The sequence below is a fragment of the Culex pipiens genome, chromosome 3 (assembly GCF_016801865.2).
Source record: "Culex pipiens pallens isolate TS chromosome 3, TS_CPP_V2, whole genome shotgun sequence".
NCBI lineage: Eukaryota > Metazoa > Arthropoda > Insecta > Diptera > Culicidae > Culex > Culex pipiens.
The window spans coordinates 27,361,508-27,383,043 of NC_068939.1; the positions used below are offsets into that span (position 1 = coordinate 27,361,508).

Sequence of the window (21,536 nt, forward strand, 5' to 3'; positions counted from 1 at the left end):
GTTTGGTGGAATGTCATCCAAGTAGACGATGCAAAGTTGATAGAAAATTGAGTTGCTTGAATCAAAGCGAGCTTGTTTTAAAAATCGGCAAGTGTTATTTGGCATCTTATTTTTTTTTGTAAGGGTCCTGGGTTAGGTTTCAAAAGACCGTAAGTGCCAGATGTAAACAAACCCGTTTTTATTAAGCATAAATTTCAAACCAATAAGAATTTCATAAAAATATGCTACAAGTTTAAGAAGTTGCTGTTCGCATAGATGTCCCATACGCAACATCATCAATGTTGAGTTACTGATATAGTTTAATTCTGAAGCATGCGAAGTATCATAAAAACTACAAAAACTCAATAAAAAACCAACATTGCCGTGAAATGTGGGACAAATGAGCCTTGCATTTATCTCAGCTCTCTGTTTGCATAATAGATATTTAGGCAAACAGGGGCAGTATACGAGGTTTTCAAATACTTTTCCAGATCTGCAACATTGTTTTGTTTTTCAAAACTTAGGGCTACAGCGCCCCAAAGGCGAGGATTTAGGATTAATCGTCTGGGTTTCTGCCAACTCACATTTGAAAAAAAATGTTCTAAATAAACAAAAATGTCCTTCAGGGATATTGCAGGTACGAAAAGTACATTAAATTTCCCTTAAAATGACATGTCCCAAAATTTGTTACAGTTGAGTAACGGAAAATGGCAGAATTTTTAAAACTATTCTTGTATTTTTCCGATAAAAACTAAGTTTTTTATTCGGAATTTTGTGTACGCCATTAAATCGGGCGTCCAATTTTACATAAAAGTCCCTTGAACACAAAATTTCCAAATCAACACCATTTCAGGCTGCTAATTATTGAAAAAAACACGGCTTTTTCGAATCCACATCGTCACCATCGTCACGAGATATGAAAAAAATGAGATCGGATTCGTGATCAGGGGTAAAAACTACCCATTAGAACACACGTTCTCGCAAACCGAAAAGGGATCGGGGCATCATTTTCCGTTCTGTTTTAACATTTGAATAAAAAAAGTGTTTCAAAGTGCATTTTTTTGCCCAGATGTTTTGCAATCTTAAGTTTTCAAAATATCAAAGTATTGGCGATTTTTTTTTGCCGAAGACTTTTTGTAGTACTGTACAACAGAACTTCACAAAAAAATCGTTAATCGCCCTCCAATATGCTAAATATGATTATAAACATGATTTTTTCCATTATATTTTGAAGTTTTTGAAAAAAAAGTTCCCTCCTACTTTTTGGGACCGATTTTGAAGGTTGGGCGACATAAGCTTCAAAAAATATTTGCAACGGCCTAAGAGAAATTAATTAATTTTCATCGATTCAAATTCTTTGTGAGGCTGTATCTTTGAAACTGATTGCCCGATTTTCAAAATTCCTGAAAGTAGCCATAAATTGCAAACAGTACATTCTATCTGAATTTTTTGATTAAAACTTAATATTTTAACCGGATTTTGCACCATCACACACCATAGCTCTAAAGTATTTTTAGTCCCATAAAACTTATCGAAAAATTTTCGAAAATAAAAAAAATGTTTTTGGGAATTCAATTAAGAGTCATACAAGGTTTTTTTAAAGAATGGGATTTTTTTAATGTACCTATCTTTGCTGCAAAGACTAAATTCTAACCTACAACATTGCCGAAGTCACCAAACCGTTCCGAAAATCTCTTCTCAAGATAAATAATTTCATACATTTACATACCCCTTGCTCCACAAGCGGAAAACGTTTTTTTGGGTTATTCTGTGCCAATTTTGAGCGAAATTGGTCACGATTAACTCAATGATACCCGAGCCTAAAGTCGACGAAAAAAATGTTTCATATAAAAATTTACTTTTTTATCGTTTATAACTTTGCATGATCGAGTTTTACAGCTTTTGTATGTTCTACAAAGTTGTAGAACATTAAATTCTAATGAGAATATCATTTTTGGAAATATCTGCACCCAGAACTGGGCATCGGCATACGAGAGAATGAAGAGCACGATTCGGTAGTAAAATGGTACTGTGTGCGGACGGAGAGGATAAATCCCGAAATTGCCGTGAGTACTTTACTCATGGGTTCATTTTCCAAGAAAGTTCATCTATCAAAAAAATAAAAGTTCCGGTACCGAGATTCGAACCAAAGATCTTCGGCTTATTGAACCGTGCCTTTGCCGTATAGGCCTTCATGGTTCGGTGACTAAGTGGCGGTCATTTGTCCATATAAGCCACTCAATAGGATGAACTCGTCAATGAACGAATGAACACGCGAGAGGTCTTTACTCACGCAAAATAGTACTTTCCTCACGTTTCTTTTCGGGAGGACTTTCCCCTCGTTCTTTAACTTTGGGTGTGGATGATCGTAGCGCACTCTGGAGACAAAACTGTTAAAAAGTCGGGGTTTTCATACATTTGTTCAATTTTTCCATACAAACTTCACCTCCTAGTATCGATGAGTTAATTTTGACCGAATTTGGTCATATTTGGCCCAGAGTCCTAAAAAAACTCAAGGAATCGCTTGTGGTTTTTAAACAAAGTCCCCTATTTCGGGTACCATAATGACAAGTCACCCAACATTGTGTAGAGACTTGTATGGAAAACTAATGATACAAAGTCACTTCATTTGACGTTGGGAATTCATGGTTTCATTCAAATAAAAAAAATGGAAAATTTGGAATTCGCGAATAAATTTTCAAAATCGCAAAGAATTATTAATTTTTACTACTCATACTCATACTCATTATAAAACAGCTCATCTACCAGTAAGAAAAAAGTCATGCTTATGTTTGAACAGCCTCCTGCAGACGTGCATCGGCACTCAATAGCACTTCACCACATTTTGAGATGATTGCCTTCGTAAACCGGCAGAGTGAATCTTTGCTCACTGAGCATCAAAATAAGCTTTAGTTCGATGCTTTTAATAATCGTTGTTCACTATGCCATTTGGATTTGCAAAAAAAAAAGTGCAAATTTCAAGTGCTAAATGCAGCACTCAAATAGCACTTCATCACTAAAACTAGCGAATAAGTGAAGATAAAGGTTTCGGTCGTTCAGAACCTCATAGTGCATTGAAAAAAAACATACTTTAGGCACAAAAGAAATTGATATGGTGCCTTTTCCAAGCCATGGCCTTAGAAAAACTGTCAAGTGCTATAGGGGGATGGCGTCGCTATTTTTAGACCACGCTTTCCACTTTTGCTCATCGAAACCGACTACTTTATCGACATCATTTTGCTGGGCGAGATAGGACGCCGTCTATTTTTAGACGATGACTCAGCACTTTTCCACTCTTGCGCTTAAAAAAACCAGGTGGCAGCACGATGTAACGCCACGTCCCTATTGAGTGCCGATGCACGTCTGCCCTCCTGCTTGTTAGATGTAAACAAAGTGGGATCATTCGAAAATCAAGTTATGCATTCTCTCTATTGGAGCCTAACATTTCAAAAGGGCACACAACTTTTGCTAACAATTGTATATCCCTTTCACTCAAATGACAGTTTGCATAAATTGTGAGAGGGATACACTCTAGTTTACAAAACTTTTGTGCCCTAATGAAATGGAAAGCACGTTTTCATCACCCAGTTTTTAATCATTGTTTTTACTTAGAACTGAATTCCGCGAGAAAACCGTTTTTCATTTACATAACCATTACCAAAATCGGAATAACTTGTTTCTCTTACTTGAGAGCTCAAAAGCAATGTTTTAATTTATTTTAATTTTGCGGATAAACTAGCTCATTTATACTCTTTAACAAATACGAAAAGAATGGCTCAAGAACGGCCTGACAAACACTGTTGATGAGAAGGAAAGTGGTGAAACAAGTTCAGCTACAGACGATGGTCGCGATCAAAAACTAGTTCTGATTCCACAACCAGAGAGACTCGTTTTAATGCGATAGAGAGCAAGCGTAAACCATTTGCATAAATTATCGCATTTTTTTCATGTCCCCCCAAAAAATCGAAAGTGACCACAATACTCACACCCTCCTGGGGACCGTTTGAAGGAGTGCCGCAGCACTCGGTCGGCGCCGTCACTGCCCTCTCATTCAGCAGCTTCCTGCCGTTCACGAACCTCGTCGGCAGCGTCTTCGCCGGCGTTGGCGGTGACCCCTGCTGCTGCTGCTTCTCGATGACAAAGCTGTCCTTGCGGGAGCGAACCTCCGCCCGGAAGCGCTCCTTCTGGGTCGACTTGATACTCTCATAGATCCCGATATCGTCGAAGATATAGGGCAGATTAGTTTGGTCGCTGGTGGCGATCAGGCCGTCGAGCAGAACGTGCGACGTGAACCGGTTCTCGTCCTCGTCCTCGTCGTCGCTGTCCACGGGCCGGAAGATGCGCGGTTTTTCGTTCAGGTTGCAGCAGGCCGAGGAGGACTGCGGCCGGCGGTGCTTGCGGCTCATCGTGGTCAGGTTGACGTAGTCGAAGTTTTTGAACGAGTCGGAGTAGATGAGGCTGGTGAAGTTGGAGCTGCACTCGATGCCGGAGTCGTTGGCGGCTGCTGCCGGGGTGGAGCTTGGGGTGGGTTTGGAGTCTAGCGAGCGGAGTTGGTCCTCGTGGAACTCGCCGCTGGAGTAGGGAGGAGGCGGGAGGGAGTTGAACTGGGTTTGTTTGGTTTGTGGGCGGAAGGGTTTCCGGTTGAGGAAGTCACCGTAGTAGTACTGGATGTACGATTCGACGGTGTCGAAGCCACGCTTGCGGACAAAGTCCGTGATGACCCGGGAGTAGGCCTTTTCGGAGAACTCTTTGGAGGGTTTTTGAAGCTTTAGGGTTTCGTTGGTTGGTTTTGAACTGGTGTATTTTAGGAGGGACTTTTCGCAGAACTCCCTGACCTGTTGGTAGGTTCTCTTGCAGCGTGACGTCTTCTTGGGGAGAGTTACGTAACAGGGGATGTCCTCCTTCTGGGACACGTCGTTGATTGGTGGGGTTTGCGAGTAGTACTGCGTTGGTAGTGAGGAATACCCAAAGACCTTTGGCGGTACAGTGCCGTACTTTTGGTAGTACCGCTCAAAGTTCTGATCCCTTTTGCAGAACACTTGGGGATTTGTGAAGGAGTAGTACTTCCGAGGTATCTCCGCTGCCAGCTTCTCCTTCTTGACCGAGTCGCAGTCATTGTTGGACAGCAGAACCGAAGGCGGACTCGAGTGGACTTCCGAAGCACCAAACTCCGACTCCGAGCTGTAGATGTACTCCATTATGTCTTTATAGTTCTTCTTGATGAGATAGTTCTTAAAGTCCTTGTCCTTGATGATGTCCGTGTACGACATGGTATCCAGATAGTCCTGAAGAATCTCCATTTCCGTCTTCTCGTCATTATTCTTCTCGAGCAGCTGAACAATCTTACTCTTGAACCTCCACGAAGATCTATTCGATCGGTAGCTCCGCTTAGAATTCTGCGAATTCTTCGACTTTTGCGACAGCTGCGACTTCAGCGTCCCCGAGTTTATCTCCGGACAACTCCCAAACGTGGCCCCACTCTTCGCCAGGGACGGTTCCCTCTGCAGCGAGTTGAACGGCTGGAAGTTCTTCACAAACAGCGGCCTCCTCCCCGATATCGTCTTGTTCTTATGAAACAGGTGCGCCTTATTGCTAAACACCTGAAAGCTCTCGTCCTGATGGCCCAACCCGAAGCACGGCATCTCGTTCCCACCCTCAAGCCACGTCGCCGGAAAGTCCTGAGGCGAAAACTTGGTCCGACTCGCAATCGACGACCGGTTCCGATCGCTTCCAGCCCCAAACAGAGACGCCCGGTAGGACAGCGGCGACTCGGACCGTCCCATCGCAATCGCCGTCCCCGGATGGTGCTGGTTCCGCAGGGGAAGCGCCGGAGGAATCTCCTGCTCCTCCTCACACACAGCAACCGGAACCACGACGGGTTGCTGCTCCGGCTGTCGCATCTTCCGCTTGACGGTGCCGATCTTCCGGTGGACGCGACCGACGATGTAGTGCGCAGTGCTCTTCACTTTTCTGATGCGGAAAAGAAAGAGATGCCGATGGCGGGTGGTCGCGGGTTCCGGCGCGGTCAGGTTGTAGTTGCCGAATTTCATGGTTTCTTGATTTTTTTTTGGGAGGGCGTTTAGTGTCACATGGTGGCGCGGGTCGTTGTAGAACAAGCCGGTGTGGTGATGGTTTTAGTGCGTAGCACTTTAAATCGCTTCATGTGGTTTTTTTTTATTTTTCTTGCTAAAACTCACTTAAAAGTTAAGACTGCTTTTGGGGAGAGGAATTTCAATGTCAAATGAACCAAACATTAAAAGTTTTCAAAGCTAGCCTTTAATTTTAATATGGCATTAAAAGTAACTTTCCCATTATAACAGCAATGCAAATGTTATTTCATATGTTGTCCTCGCCTTGCCTATTTCCCCGAAAATCGGAGGCAAAATATAATTAATGCAATAAAAAAACTATTGAAGATTTATTCAATATTATTGTTTTTTTTTTTTTATTTTAAACAAATTATAAGGCTAGACGCAACGAAACACTTTGAGAATATTTTCAATATTTTCATGAATTTATTGATATTCATTTCGAATTTTTTGATCGTGGCCAGGCCTGCAAAAAGTTTTCAACCCAGCGTACACAAGAAGCAAACCAAAAATTCAGTTCACTGCTAGCTTGTGACTGTAAGCCTACTGTGTCTGTTCAACCACTGCCGCCTGACCCGTGCCAGTCGGCTGCTGGAGAATGAGGGACATGAAAAAATGAGCTAATCTCACTCAAGTCGTGTCATATGATTGACTCGTAAAATCCTCTCTAAGCACTATTTTGACTATTTTTAAACAATTGAATGGTTCTAGACTGTGAAAAACACTTAAAACAACCATAACTTATAATCAAAATTACATTTCCACGCATAAATAAAAACTTTTTGTGTAAAAACTTGTTTCTTTATAAGTGTGCGTGCAACGTCAAATGAGCGTTGGTCCAGGGTTGTTACGGAAAAGTCGAGAAAAAATCCGCGCCAGATCCGCGCCGACCCCAAACCCAATCCGCGCGAAATCCGCGCCATATAAAAAAAATGCGACATACATAGAAGAGAGTAACATAATTTAATAATTTAATAAATTAATAATTTAATAATTTAATAATTTAATAATTTAATAATTTAATAATTTAATAATTTAATAATTTAATAATTTAATAATTTAATAATTTAATAATTTAATAATTTAATAATTTAATAATTTAATAATTTAATAATTTAATAATTTAATAATTTAATAATTTAATAATTTAATAATTTAATAATTTAATAATTTAATAATTTAATAATTTAATAATTTAATAATTTAATAATTTAATAATTTAATAATTTAATAATTTAATAATTTAATAATTTAATAATTTAATAATTTAATAATTTAATAATTTAATAATTTAATAATTTAATAATTTAATAATTTAATAATTTAATAATTTAATAATTTAATAATTTAATAATTTAATAATTTAATAATTTAATAATTTAATAATTTAATAATTTAATAATTTAATAATTTAATAATTTAATAATTTAATAATTTAATAATTTAATAATTTAATAATTTAATAATTTAATAATTTAATAATTTAATAATTTAATAATTTAATAATTTAATAATTTAATAATTTAATAATTTAATAATTTAATAATTTAATAATTTAATAATTTAATAATTTAATAATTTAATAATTTAATAATTTAATAATTTAATAATTTAATAATTTAATAATTTAATAATTTAATAATTTAATAATTTAATAATTTAATAATTTAATAATTTAATAATTTAAGAACTTTCTTAAAAAAATAAAAATTAACAAAAAAATCAATTGTAATATTTTCGTAATTTTTCAATTTAATAATTCGTACTTTTTTACGTTTTTTGAGTCTGTAAGTTTTGACAATTTCAAATTATGAATTCTATTTTTTTATTATTTGAATATGTAAATTCTGAAATTTCAAATGGTTGAATTCCAGATTTCTTATTTTTTTAAATTTTAACATTACATTTCGCTTTTAGACGGAGATTTTAGCAGATTTCTAAGTGGATTTCGTCATGTTGTGATAATTGGGAGTAGAATCAATTCTACCTGAATCAGAGTGGTTACAGATTTTTAATTTTTTTCAATAAACAAAAAAATTAAAAAAATAAATTTTTATATTAAAAAAAACATAGAAAATTTACAAATTTTCATAGCTTCAAATTTTTAAAATTCTATAAATTTTTCGGATTTTGTTATTTAGATTTTGACAGATGTTTTAAAAATAATGAGTTGTAATGTTATGTTAAATTTATATAACAAATCTCAATACATTAAAAAAAAATCGCTCCTTGAAGATTATTTCAAAGTTTCGTATTAAGAAAAAAAAATCAATAATTTTTAGAAGAAAATTTTCATCATTAACCACTTCTTAGAAATCGATGTTTTCGCACTCAAAGAAAAAGATTGAATTTATTTAATTCCTAATAATATTTTCCTTTGTAATTTGAAAGAAATTCTATCGTTCTCAATTATTTTGTTTATCAAGATTGCTATCCGCGCGAAATCCGCGCCTGAGCAAAATTAGCCAGCAAATCCGCGCCAGATCCGCGCGATACGCGCCATCCGCGCCATCCGCGCGATCCGCGCCGCCCGTAACAACCCTGTTGGTCGACTACTGTGCAGCTGCTCAGTGAGCTAGGGCACTCACGACTGAGTCGGGTTTGTTTATGTCACGGTTTTGTGATTTGCTGAATGGAGATGAAAAATTTGTGTCAGCGTTGCTGATTTTTGCCTCATGACCCCTGACATTTTCAGCACTGATCGTGGCATGACAGCATTTTGTGATACTTTTTGATAACACAAATAAATGAAAATAAGGCTTGAAATTTTGGTCCAAAAAATCAGTGGGCAAAAAAAAATTCAAACAACTTCAAAATTTAAATGGAAATTTAAGTACAATCAGCTGAAATCAATTTAAAATGCGTCTCCCTGCGTTTAGAATCACTTTTGGTATTTTTAAGTTGATTTAAAAATCTTTTAAATTTTTGAAAATTTTGGGCATTGTTGATTTTTTTTGTTGAAGGGTGTAATATTGAATGTTTGACCCTTTTGAAATGTTAGTCTTGATTTGAAAATTTTGAAAATATTGTTTTCGAAATGACCGGAAAATTTCACGAATGTTTCATATTTTAATTTTGTAAATCGAACCATGAGATGCTGAGATATCGAGTCAGATTTGCGATTCCTTTCCGTAGGGTCGTAAGAATTTTCGCGTCCGCCGTCGGTGTGTTTTTCGTTTTTTTCGCGTGCGTGTGTGCGTGTGAAGGTGCGGCTGGCTTTGGCTGTCCCGATGACAGTTGAGCCAGTCAGATTTGCGATTCCTTTCCGTAGGGTCGTAAGAATTTTCGCGTCCGCCGTCGGTGTGTTTTTCGTTTTTTTCGCGTGCGTGTGTGCGTGTGAAGGTGCGGCTGGCTTTGGCTGTCCCGATGACAGTTGAGCCAGTCAGATTTGCGATGCCTTTCCGAAGGGTCGTAAGAATTTTCGCGTCCGCCGTCGGTGTCGTTTTTTTTTTTCGCGTGCGTGTATGTGTGTGAAGGTGCGGCTGGCTTTGGCTGTCCCGATGACAGTTGAGCCAGTCAGATTTGCGATTCCTTTCCGTAGGGTCGTAAGAATTTTCGCGTCCGCCGTCGGTGTGTTTTTCTTTTTTTTTGCGTGCGTGTATGTGTGTGAAGGTGCGGCTGGCTTTGGCTGTCCCGATGACAGTTGAGCCAGTCAGATTTGCGATGCCTTTCCGTAGGGTCGTAAGAATTTTCGCGTCCGCCGTCGGTGTTTTTCGTTTTTTTTTTCGCGTGCGTATGTGTGTGTGAAGGTGCGGCTGGCTTTGGCTGTCCCGATGACAGTTGAGCCAGTCAGATTTGCGATTCCTTTCCGTAGGGTCGTAAGAATTTTCGCGTCCGCCGTCGGTGTGTTTTTCGTTTTTTTCGCGTGCGTGTGTGCGTGTGAAGGTGCGGCTGGCTTTGGCTGTCCCGATGACAGTTGAGCCAGTCAGATTTGCGATTCCTTTCCGTAGGGTCGTAAGAATTTTCGCGTCCGCCGTCGGTGTGTTTTTCGTTTTTTTCGCGTGCGTGTGTGCGTGTGAAGGTGCGGCTGGCTTTGGCTGTCCCGATGACAGTTGAGCCAGTCAGATTTGCGATTCCTTTCCGTAGGGTCGTAAGAATTTCTGCGTCCGCCGTCGGTGTGTTTTTCGTTTTTTTTTCGCGTGCGTGTGTGTGTGTGAAGGTGCGGCTGGCTCAGGCTGTCCCGATGACAGTTGAGCCAGTCAGATTTGCGATTCCTTTCCGTAGGGTCGTAAGAATTTCTGCGTCCGCCGTCGGTGTGTTTTTCGTTTTTTTCGCGTGCGTGTGTGCGTGTGAAGGTGCGGCTGGCTTTGGCTGTCCCGATGACAGTTGAGCCAGTCAGATTTGCGATTCCTTTCCGTAGGGTCGTAAGAATTTTCGCGTCCGCCGTCGGTGTGTTTTTCGTTTTTTTCGCGTGCGTGTGTGCGTGTGAAGGTGCGGCTGGCTTTGGCTGTCCCGATGACAGTTGAACCAGTCAGATTTGCGATTCATTTCCGTAGGGTCGTAAGAATTTTCGCGTCCGCCGTCGGTGTGTTTTTCGTTTTTTTCGCGTGCGTATGTGTGTGTGAAGGTGCGGCTGGCTTTGGCTGTCCCGATGACAGTTGAGCCAGTCAGATTTGCGATTCCTTTCCGTAGGGTCGTAAGAATTTTTGCGTCCGCCGTCGGTGTGTTTTTCTTTTTTTTTTGCGTGCGTGTATGTGTGTGAAGGTGCGGCTGGCTTTGGCTGTCCCGATGACAGTTGAGCCAGTCAGATTTGCGATGCCTTTCCGAAGGGTCGTAAGAATTTTCGCGTCCGCCGTCGGTGTTTTTCGTTTTTTTCTTTCGCGTGCGTATGTGTGTGTGAAGGTGCGGCTGGCTTTGGCTGTCCCGATGACAGTTGAGCCAGTCAGATTTGCGATTCCTTTCCGTAGGGTCGTAAGAATTTTCGCGTCCGCCGTCGGTGTGTTTTTCGTTTTTTTCGCGTGCGTGTGTGCGTGTGAAGGTGCGGCTGGCTTTGGCTGTCCCGATGACAGTTGAACCAGTCAGATTTGCGATTCATTTCCGTAGGGTCGTAAGAATTTTCGCGTCCGCCGTCGGTGTGTTTTTCGTTTTTTTCGCGTGCGTGTGTGCGTGTGAAGGTGCGGCTGGCTTTGGCTGTCCCGATGACAGTTGAACCAGTCAGATTTGCGATTCATTTCCGTAGGGTCGTAAGAATTTTCGCGTCCGCCGTCGGTGTGTTTTTCGTTTTTTTTTTCGCGTGCGTGTGTGTGTGTGAAGGTGCGGCTGGCTTTGGCTGTCCCGATGACAGTTGAGCCAGTCAGATTTGCGATTCCTTTCCGTAGGGTCGTAAGAATTTCTGCGTCCGCCGTCGGTGTGTTTTTCGTTTTTTTTTCGCGTGCGTGTGTGTGTGTGAAGGTGCGGCTGGCTCAGGCTGTCCCGATGACAGTTGAGCCAGTCAGATTTGCGATTCCTTTCCGTAGGGTCGTAAGAATTTTCGCGTCCGCCGTCGGTGTGTTTTTCTTTTTTTTTTGCGTGCGTGTATGTGTGTGAAGGTGCGGCTGGCTTTGGCTGTCCCGATGACAGTTGAGCCAGTCAGATTTGCGATGCCTTTCCGAAGGGTCGTAAGAATTTTCGCGTCCGCCGTCGGTGTTTTTCGTTTTTTTCTTTCGCGTGCGTATGTGTGTGTGAAGGTGCGGCTGGCTTTGGCTGTCCCGATGACAGTTGAGCCAGTCAGATTTGCGATTCCTTTCCGTAGGGTCGTAAGAATTTTTGCGTCCGCCGTCGGTGTGTTTTTCGTTTTTTTTTTCGCGTGCGTGTGTGTGTGTGAAGGTGCGGCTGGCTCAGGCTGTCCCGATGACAGTTGAGCCAGTCAGATTTGCGATTCCTTTCCGTAGGGTCGTAAGAATTTTTGCGTCCGCCGTCGGTGTGTTTTTCGTTTTTTTCGCGTGCGTGTGTGCGTGTGAAGGTGCGGCTGGCTTTGGCTGTCCCGATGACAGCTAGCCAGTTCGATTTGACCCTATAAAAACCCTATCATACCATTTCAGCTCGATACACATCGAATCTCGTCGTTCGCACCGTTAATCAGTACCTCACTAAACATCAATCATTTAAAACTCGTAAAATCATCTCAAGTTAAAAGTTACATTGTTTAATCCTTCATTCTTTAATTACAAATGATTTTGGTTCTATCTTTCCACAGCCGGCTGTCTAAGACTAAACCATTTCATTTAAAATTTAACAACAGTTAAACGGGAAATGTCTCATCCGCAGCATCCGATTGTATGCCTTGAGAATAATATATAATACCTTTAAACAAACACTATGATTTTGGGTCGCATCATCATCTTGAATCCTGACCAAGCACCCTATCCTACTAACAAATTTTCAGGTTTCTGGCGCTTGTGGGGTGTAAGCACAGAGTAAATCAGCTGCCCTAGTAGCAACCTGCGCTAACTAACATTCCCGTCCCTTAAAATCGAGGTCTACAAACTGACATGGCGGGCGCCGTTGGTGGCCAATGACTGTTACCTATTCGCAACTGATCTAGCTTTAGCAATCATGGTGTTTTATCTTTTCAGCGCATTCATACATGCTGTTGATAAGGGAAACACCACTAGATCGTCGAAGCCTATAATCAGTAGTGCTGAAAGGATATTACGGTTCTGTTCAGCAACGGAGGGGCAACCATGGGTGATCTCTCATGCTCATGCTCATGCTCGAACCATGAGATGCTGAGATATCAACGTTACAAAACGGCGGGTTGTTAGGGTTAGACTTTGAATACATTAATTTTCCTGTTTTTAAACCTTTGTATGGCAATATCTCAGCAACTAAGGGTCGTATAAGGGTCATTCCACCCGAAGCGGAACAGCACTTGAAAATTACCATCTCCGATTCTGCTGAAATTTGGCAGAGCTGTTGAGACTATCAAAACATGCAAAAATCCCGAATTTCATCCAAATCGGACCACCCCCTCCATTTTTGTACCCTCCCAAAAAATCGACTTTTTGGCGATTTTTGAGCAAAACCCCTATCTTCAAACGACGATAACTCAGGAACCGCAAATCATAGAGGGTCGGTCTTAGACTCAATTTTGAAGGAAATTGGACGTAGAATCCATTTCCGTGGTCAAAATTTAGATTAAAATATGTTTTCTACCTGTATTGCGCAATTGAAAACTTTAAATGGTCGTATCTCAAAACAGCCCTATTTATTTTTTAAATTTGACCTCACCATCGTATTCCCCGGCCAATTTTACATAAGAATCACTTATCGACAGAAAGGAATATGTTTCGTTCCAGTGATATCGAATTTTAAAGTTTTGAGTATTTGAGATTACCTAAATTAGCTACACTCGCCGCATCTGCTAGAAGCACTTGGGCGCGTTGATCAATAATTACTACCTGGTGTTCTGTATGATGAATTATTTTTATTTTTTTATACGATTTTGAGATAATTAATCCCTTGAACAATCTTTTTTTTGTTTAAGAATTATTTATTGGGTAATTTTAAATGCATTGTTTTTGCTGATCTCAGTGTCTTTGAACCATATTAAGTAAATTTTGAACTTTTAATATTTATTTGCAAATGCTACAGCGTTTTTACAATATAATTTTATCATTTTCATATCATTAGGAAAAATATGAAAATAATATAATTTCATATTTTTCCTAATTCATAATTTCTTCTTTTATTTAAAGCAAGAATAAATGTAGAGCTGGCTGTAGTAGATGAAATAATTCTCATGGGTTGCCATGTGCGGTAGCGAAATAGTGCCATTCAGCAAAAACTTCAAAATCTGCCATACGGTTTGAAAGATTGATCATATAAAACCGATTTTTTATATTGTGAGCCAGTTTCATCTGAATATTGATATTTTTTTTTCAATTCTGATACATTTAATTTCAAAAACAAAAACATATTTTTCTGATACATGTGGACACAGCTGCATCGTCTTCCAAGATTTCGAAATGATTGACAAACAAAAAAAATCAAAAACAAGAAACCAACACAACTGAATTTGATCTTAATCAGATCATAAATCAAATTAATCTTTGTGATTTTCTCACATTTTTCAGTTTTATACTTTGGCGTCATCCATAAAGTATGTCACGCTCTAGGGGGGGAGGGAGGGTCTGAGCAAGTGTGACATTGAGTGTTGTAAGTATAGGAAAAGTGTGACAAAGGGGGGGAGGGGGGTAAATTTTGGCTGATTTTAGCGTGACGTACTTTATGGATGAAGCCTTTCTTTTTTTTCCAGAAATCCTCCTCCTTAATCATGCTTCACGAGAGTTTAATTCATGTTAATTCATTATTTTTAACACGATAATGTATCGTACACTTTTTCTTAAGAAGTGTTACTTACAAGATCAATTGCAATTTCCTGCTAGCTCTGTGTGAATTCCATTCTGCCCTGTATTGCGTGTCATTCTTGCTCTGTCCTGTGGGCTAGCACATAAATGCACCGTATACTTTTTTTTTAATTTAAGATTATACAGCAGTTTCCTACTAATTAACTAATGATTATTTGGGATGAAATCTTATTTCAATAAATAAACAGGTAGCAGTTATTGATCAACGCGCCCGAGTGCTTCTAGCATATGCGGCGAGTGTAGCTAATTTAGGTAATCACAAATACTCAAAACTTTAAAATTCGATATCTCTGGAACGAAACATATTCCTTTCTGTCGATAAGTGATTCTTATGTAAAATTGGCCGGGGAATACGATGGTGAGGTCAAATTTAAAAAATAAATAGGGCTGTTTTGAGATACGGCCATTTAAAGTTTTCAATTGCGCAATACAGGTAGAAAACATATTTTAATCTAAATTTTGATCACGGAAATGGATTCTACGCCCAATTTCCTTCAAAATTGAGTCTAAGGCCGACCCTCTTTGATTTGCGGTTCCTGAGTTATCGTCGTTTGAAGATAGGGGTTTTGCTCAAAAATCGCCAAAAAGTCGATTTTTTGGGAGGGTACAAAAATGGAGGGGGTGGTCCGATTTGGATGAAATTCGGGATTTTTGCATGTTTTGATAGTCTCAACAGCTCTGCCAAATTTGAGCAGAATCGGAGATGGTAATTTTCAAATTTGCATTTTTTCTTGCACACTTCAGGTGGAATGACCCATAAACAAAGTCCAAAAAAGCAAAATATAGAGAATTTTGTCAGCTTTTCAATTTTTTTTCAAAAGTGGGTAAACATGGGCACTGATTAAAAAAAATGAATTACTGCAACTATTTTGAAAAAAGTTACCATAAAATGGCTATAACTTGAAAACGGTGCACTTTATCAAAATTTTACTAAAGTACTTTTTGATTGCAAATTCGATTTTACATCAAAAAATGAAGTTGAAATTCTTTTGAAAAAAAAAAAATAGTTTTGATTAAAAAAATCATAACTTGGTCAAAGATGTTTGCCCGTTCTAGAAATTTCTGAAAAAATGGCATTTGATGTCCCCTAAAACATATCAGAAAAAAATAGTGTTTTTTTGCTAATAAAGTTTTAGTGACAAAAAATTAAATTAAAAATCACCAAAATTTTCTTTACCTTGTATCATTCTTTTAAGTGTAGCCCCTATCCATACCTACAACTTTGCCGAAGACACCAAATCAATAAAAAAATCCTTCAAAAGATACTGATTTTTGAATTTTCATATATTTAATTTTTGTATTGACAGCTACCAAATTTGTATGGAAAATTATATGGACAAACTAATGATGCAAAAAGGCTTTTTTGAGTATACCTAAGGTTACCAACTCTTGCTGAGCAAAAATCCGTATACTTTACCGACATGACACCATGGTATAACAAAAAATGTCAAGGAATTATTTAGATAAATTTGGAATTTGGGAATTAGAAATATTTTTGTTAAACGTTTAAAAGTTTACGAAATATCAAGTTTGCTTTTACGAATAATATCGTTGTCAGTGTTTTCACGAAAACATTTCTAGAGCTTTTATTGGAAAGGTCCTATAAATACAAGCACAACACAAGGTTTCACAAGCTTTAGAAAGCCTTTTGATCTTTTATTTGATAAATATGTTTTGTAAGGAATTTGAAAAGAACAATTATTGACAATCAAGTTTGAACTGAGGAAAACCCGGAAAATTATGCAAGTTATCTCTTTAAAATCAAACTGACAGTTAAATAAAAATGTCTAATTAGCAAAAGCTTTGACCCAATCAACGACATTATTCGTAAAAGCAAACTTGATATTTCGTAAACTTTTAAACGTTTAACAAAAATATTTCTAATTCCCAAATTCCAAATTTATCTAAATAATTCCTTGACATTTCTTGTTATACCATGGTGTCATGTCGGTTAAGTATACGGATTTTTGCTCAGCAAGAGTTGGTAACCTTAGGTATACCGAAGGCACCAAAAAAGTTTCAGCCGGATTTAAAAATACAAAAAAAATCTAATGATTAAAATCTCCGAAAGATTATTTTTTTCCGATTTTCAAGCAAAAAATTAAAAAATTCTACTACTTTAAAAAAATTTCAAAATATCTACAAATTCATGAAAATATTTTCTCCTTAACGTTTTACGTTTTGTACCGTTCTTTGGTCTCAAAATTCAACATTTTTTTTAAAGGTAAATTTTAATTTTAGTAAGTTTTTGTTTCCCATTCCAAAACGCTACAATAGTCCTTGTTAATCAGGATTCAGTGTCTTAATACTCAAACATATAAAATGTTACTTTCCACATTTTGAGAACATTAAAATCGAATAATCTAAGGTTTAAATATTTCAGCAACGCTTCAAAGATGAACACAATTCTATCAGAACGTCAAATTTGTTCAGTCAAGTATAATCAATCCAAGGACTACTTTACCATTGTATGCAAACAAGATTTTTAATAATCACAAATTGCATTGTTGAATTTTGTCTTCAATTGAACTTTAATCTTTCAAAAAGCCATAAAATAGCCCACTGCAGCTGACTCCAAAGGTCAAATTTATCTCTTGAAAGTCTATTATAGTGGTATATGGACACAATTATTCCTTGAACAATTAGTAATTGTGGCAAACAATCGCAGCATTAAAAATTAAGCCAAATTTTCAAACCCGGTTTTAATCATGACATTGAGCTCGCTGCAGATAGCACAGCTCTAGCTCAAACTTAGCCAGCCTGCCACGATCGTTCGTTTGTTTATCGTCTGTCTATGGTGCAAAAAGCCCATTAAAACCGTGCAGCGTAGTAGCCTGCTTCTTTTTTTATGTAGCTATTAAACTCCTTCGCGTTTGAGTGCAAAACTTTCTTCGAAATTCCTCTCCCCCTTCGCGTCCTCCCATTCAGGTCCTCCTAGTTACACACACATGCGTTTCCGAAAAAAAAAAATAGCACTGGAAAACTTTTGCGGGCCTGCACTGCGAAAATCCGATTTGTTTTTCCTTCAAAGACACGCACTGCACTTTCCCGATGCAACCCGGCCTCCTGCGATACGCCAACTGATCGATCGAAGAAGCCACTCCGGTGGTCATCCGGAGTCCGGCGCGGCGATAGGAAAGTGAAAATTTGGCGACCTCATGGCACGCTTTGACGCCGACTGCTAGCGCGATGTTCCAAAATTCACCCACAATTAGAGGTTATGTGCGGGCAAAGTGTTGTTGTTGTTGTTTCGGTGCTTCCCCGGGAAATTTCGACCATTTTGACGCATTTGCACATTCACTGAGCACACACACAGTCCGTTCGATTGGTCAATTATGGGCAATTTTCCGACCGATTTGGTTACACTTTACCGAATTTTTCACGTGGCGATTGCTGCGATTAAGAGGACGCGACGTAACGTAACGCACGTAACGCCGCCCGATCACGCAGAACAAGAACGATTCAAAATTAGACTTAGAAGAATTCAAAATGGCGACCGGGTTCGGTTTCGGGGTTTGGCCGAGTCCCTCCACTCACGGTGAGCTATCGAAATCGACTGGAAAAACAATAGAGAGGATTTGCTGAGTTTGGCCACGATCGCGCTTCGATCGCGATCATCACATGCTGAGATCATGTATAAGAAGCCAGCAGCAGCAGCAGCATACATATCGCTGGTTGTGGTGCAAATTAGCTGAGTTGTTGTGCTGCGCGCAAAAGGGAGCCCTCGCAAGTCTTTACCCAAATGTAATTAAATATCAGGGTGGAGAGCCAAAGCGAGGCAAGGCAGGCAGTCAAGGGGAAAATTATTGATGTGGGTGAGTTTTTCTTGCCGACAGGTGCTGAAAGAGATGAAAATGATCATCATCATCATCAGCACAATGCTCACACAGGGAGAAAACAAGAGATAAGACGCTGATTAGAAGAACACTCTTGGCGTAACTGTAGGTGCGCCGCCAAGGGATTAGATAAGTTCATGTATTATGATCGTAACAGAGTGCAGATTGTGATGAATTCCGGAACCCCTGCTTGCTCGCTGTGATAGTTGTGAAAACGTTACGTATTTGCATGTAAGGTAGGTTACAGCAGGAGTGCGAATTGTTGTGTCATTGTGGGATCTGGTGTGATTAAAGTGCCCGCTGCACAGAAAAAAATCAATTCTCGAAACCGTGAAGTCAGTTCACGATTATGAGAACCACAAAGGAATATATTCACGTTTATGGTGCAAATGCACCATACTCATGAATAAATTCCTTCGTGGATCTCACATTCGTGAACTTAATTCACGATTACGGGAATTGATTTTTTTTCTGTGTGGGAAATTTAACACCCCGATCGGCCCATGTCAGCTCCATTTTATTCTACCTTCAGACTGATCGGGGCGTTACATTTCTCAGAGGTTGTTGATCGAACAGTAACAGAACATATGTTGTAGGGAATAATTAAGCTTGAAGACAAAAAAAAATAGAAAGGCTTTCCTTTTAAACATCTGAAAAATATTTAAAAAAAATAAAGACGTTTTTTTCAGATCTCTAAAAATACTTTTTGACCGGGGTGCTTTTTGTTCATAAAGTGTTTCTAAATAATAATAAAAAAAATAAAAACATTATTCGAAAAATTTCAACTTGAAATGCCTGTATAACATAAAAAGCAACTGAACCAAAAAAATATAATAAATAATATTTTTCTTGATTGCGATTAAATATTGCATCAAACATGATTTTTGAAATTGGTTTTTTTCTTACCTATTTTTTCTAAAGACTCTTATCATTAGCCTCAACGTTGCGGAGGACACCAACACGATCAGAAAATGAAGAAATATTCACATTTTGTATGACCATGACCAGCCCGTAAAATTATTCGAAGCCTTTTATGGCTGATTTAAAATGTCCAACTCAGATGTCAATAAAATCATTTTTGCGAAAAGGGCAAGTAAATTTCAGTCAATGTATTGTACGATGTACTGAACATGCCAAGTTTTACATTTGTAGGCACATACCAATTTGTTGTTGTTCAGTTGGTCATTGAGAATTCCCGGGATTTTTCCAAAAACGGGAATTCCCGGAACCCGGGAATCCGTCATGAGGGGTGACATTGGGTCTGGTGAGATTAATTCAAACAAATTTCTGCATTTTTGTATGACCCAATCTCACTCCCCAGACCCAATGTCACCTCTGATGACGGTAAACAATAGACTTTTAAAGCACTTAATTTTTTTTTTTGGGCATCGTCAGCATTATTTTGGCTCATTCGTTTTTTTTTAATTGTTGTGTACAGAAACGTAAATTTCCTAGTACACGGAAAGAAATCCAATAAGTTATTCCGTTTACTCTATGCTCTCAAATTTGTAAACAAAGAAATGTTTCCAAAATCGTCAAAAATGTCTTTACTCATGCTGAAAATGTTTTAAAAATTAGCTTAGCTTGGTTGACCGTACTATAGCCGAGCATAAAGCTCGCAATAGCTAGGTTGGCGCCGATAAGGAAAATAAATGCGTCAGGAATGTGCCGAATGACACATCACCACTCATTTGTCCTTTTGGTCGACTTCTCACGATCAACGGGGTAGGTAGGGAGGGATTTGATGATTGGATACCCTATAGAGATGCCTAAGAACTTAGACGACCTCCAAGATATCCGGATTTGGAAGGGGAAAGGGTTTGATGGGATACTTCACGGACGAATGAAGTAGTGGGCATTGGTTGAAAAATATTATGAACATTTAAATGCAGTAATATAATAAGATATAAATTAGAACGCTCTCACCAAATTCAGTTCCAGGATCATCCAACCAGCTCCCAACTGCGATGTAAACCTCTTCCGTAGTACATTCCAAAAGCACTGCACTTATGATGCCATTATTCAATTATACTAACCAATCACCCCATGCACACAAACAGTGACACAAAAGAGACGAAAATTATCACGAAAAAAACAAGACTGAGCGTCCCCAGAAGCACTGCACTTATCAATTGCAATCTGCTGAAAATGTTTTAAAAATTGTATAAAAATTACGATTTGGAAACATTTCTTTGTTTACAAATTCGGGAGCAAAGCTATGGATTTGCTCTAAATATTTTTATCCGTGTGTTATCCATGTAATTTATTTATTTTTTTAGATTAGAAACTATTGATATGAATATTTATGTTTTTTATTTCGAAATAAACTTTCATATTTTATAATTGTTCCTTGAGGCAAATCAGGACAAATGTAACGAACATTACATGAAGAATTTAAATTGATTAGAAATCCAAAGCACGACAAAGTACATTTAAAAAAAATGAATGCGGCTATTTTAGATCTGCTGTCCTTGAAATCAGTTAATTCTAGTATTTCAAGCTTTAAAAATGTTATAAATGTATTAAAACGGTTGTATGACCATTTCAAAAATATCCTGGGAATTTTAAACTAAAAACCTCTGAAATTTGGACGCCCCAATATAGATATTTTATAACCTTATGATGTACTTTTGCCTTCCTCACTGAGGTAAGGCTATAATCCTGCTCTAAAAATGAACTTCGTATAAAAACGTCGTAGACCCACCTTCATGTATACATATCGACTCAGAATCGAAAACTGAACAAATGTCTGTGTGTATGTGTGTGTGTATGTGTGTGTGTATGTGTGTGTGTATGTATGTATGTGACCAACAAACTAGCTCATGTTTCTCGGCACTGGCTGAACCGATTTGACCCGAACTTGTTGCATTCGACTTGGTTTAGGGTCCCATAGATCGAGTTTTATACAGATTGAAGTTTCGATAAGTAGTTCAAAAGTTATGTATAAAAATATGTTTTCACATATATTTGGATCTCACTTAACTGTATGTAAACTATGTCCGGGTCCATCATCCAACCCATTGTTGGTTAGGTTATCAAAAGACCTTTCCAACGAGTCCAAAACATTGAAGATCTGGCAACCCTGTCTCGAGATATGGCTACTTAAGTGATATTGATGTACTTTTTTGAAGCCGGATCTCACTTAAATGTATGTAAACTATGAACGGATCCACCATCCGACCCATCGTTGGTTAAGTTATCAAAAGACCTTTCCAACGAGACCAAAACATTGAAGATCTGGCAACCCTGTCTCGAGATATGGCCCCTTAACGGATATTGATGTA

General features: G+C 38.5%; 1 protein-coding gene across 2 annotated transcripts in view; it reads right to left on the reverse strand.

Annotated features, from left to right (window-relative positions):
• LOC120425839 (uncharacterized) overlaps positions 1-21,536 on the reverse strand; it is a 144,177-nt gene that overhangs the window by 81,329 nt on the left and 41,312 nt on the right. The window lies entirely within an intron of this gene.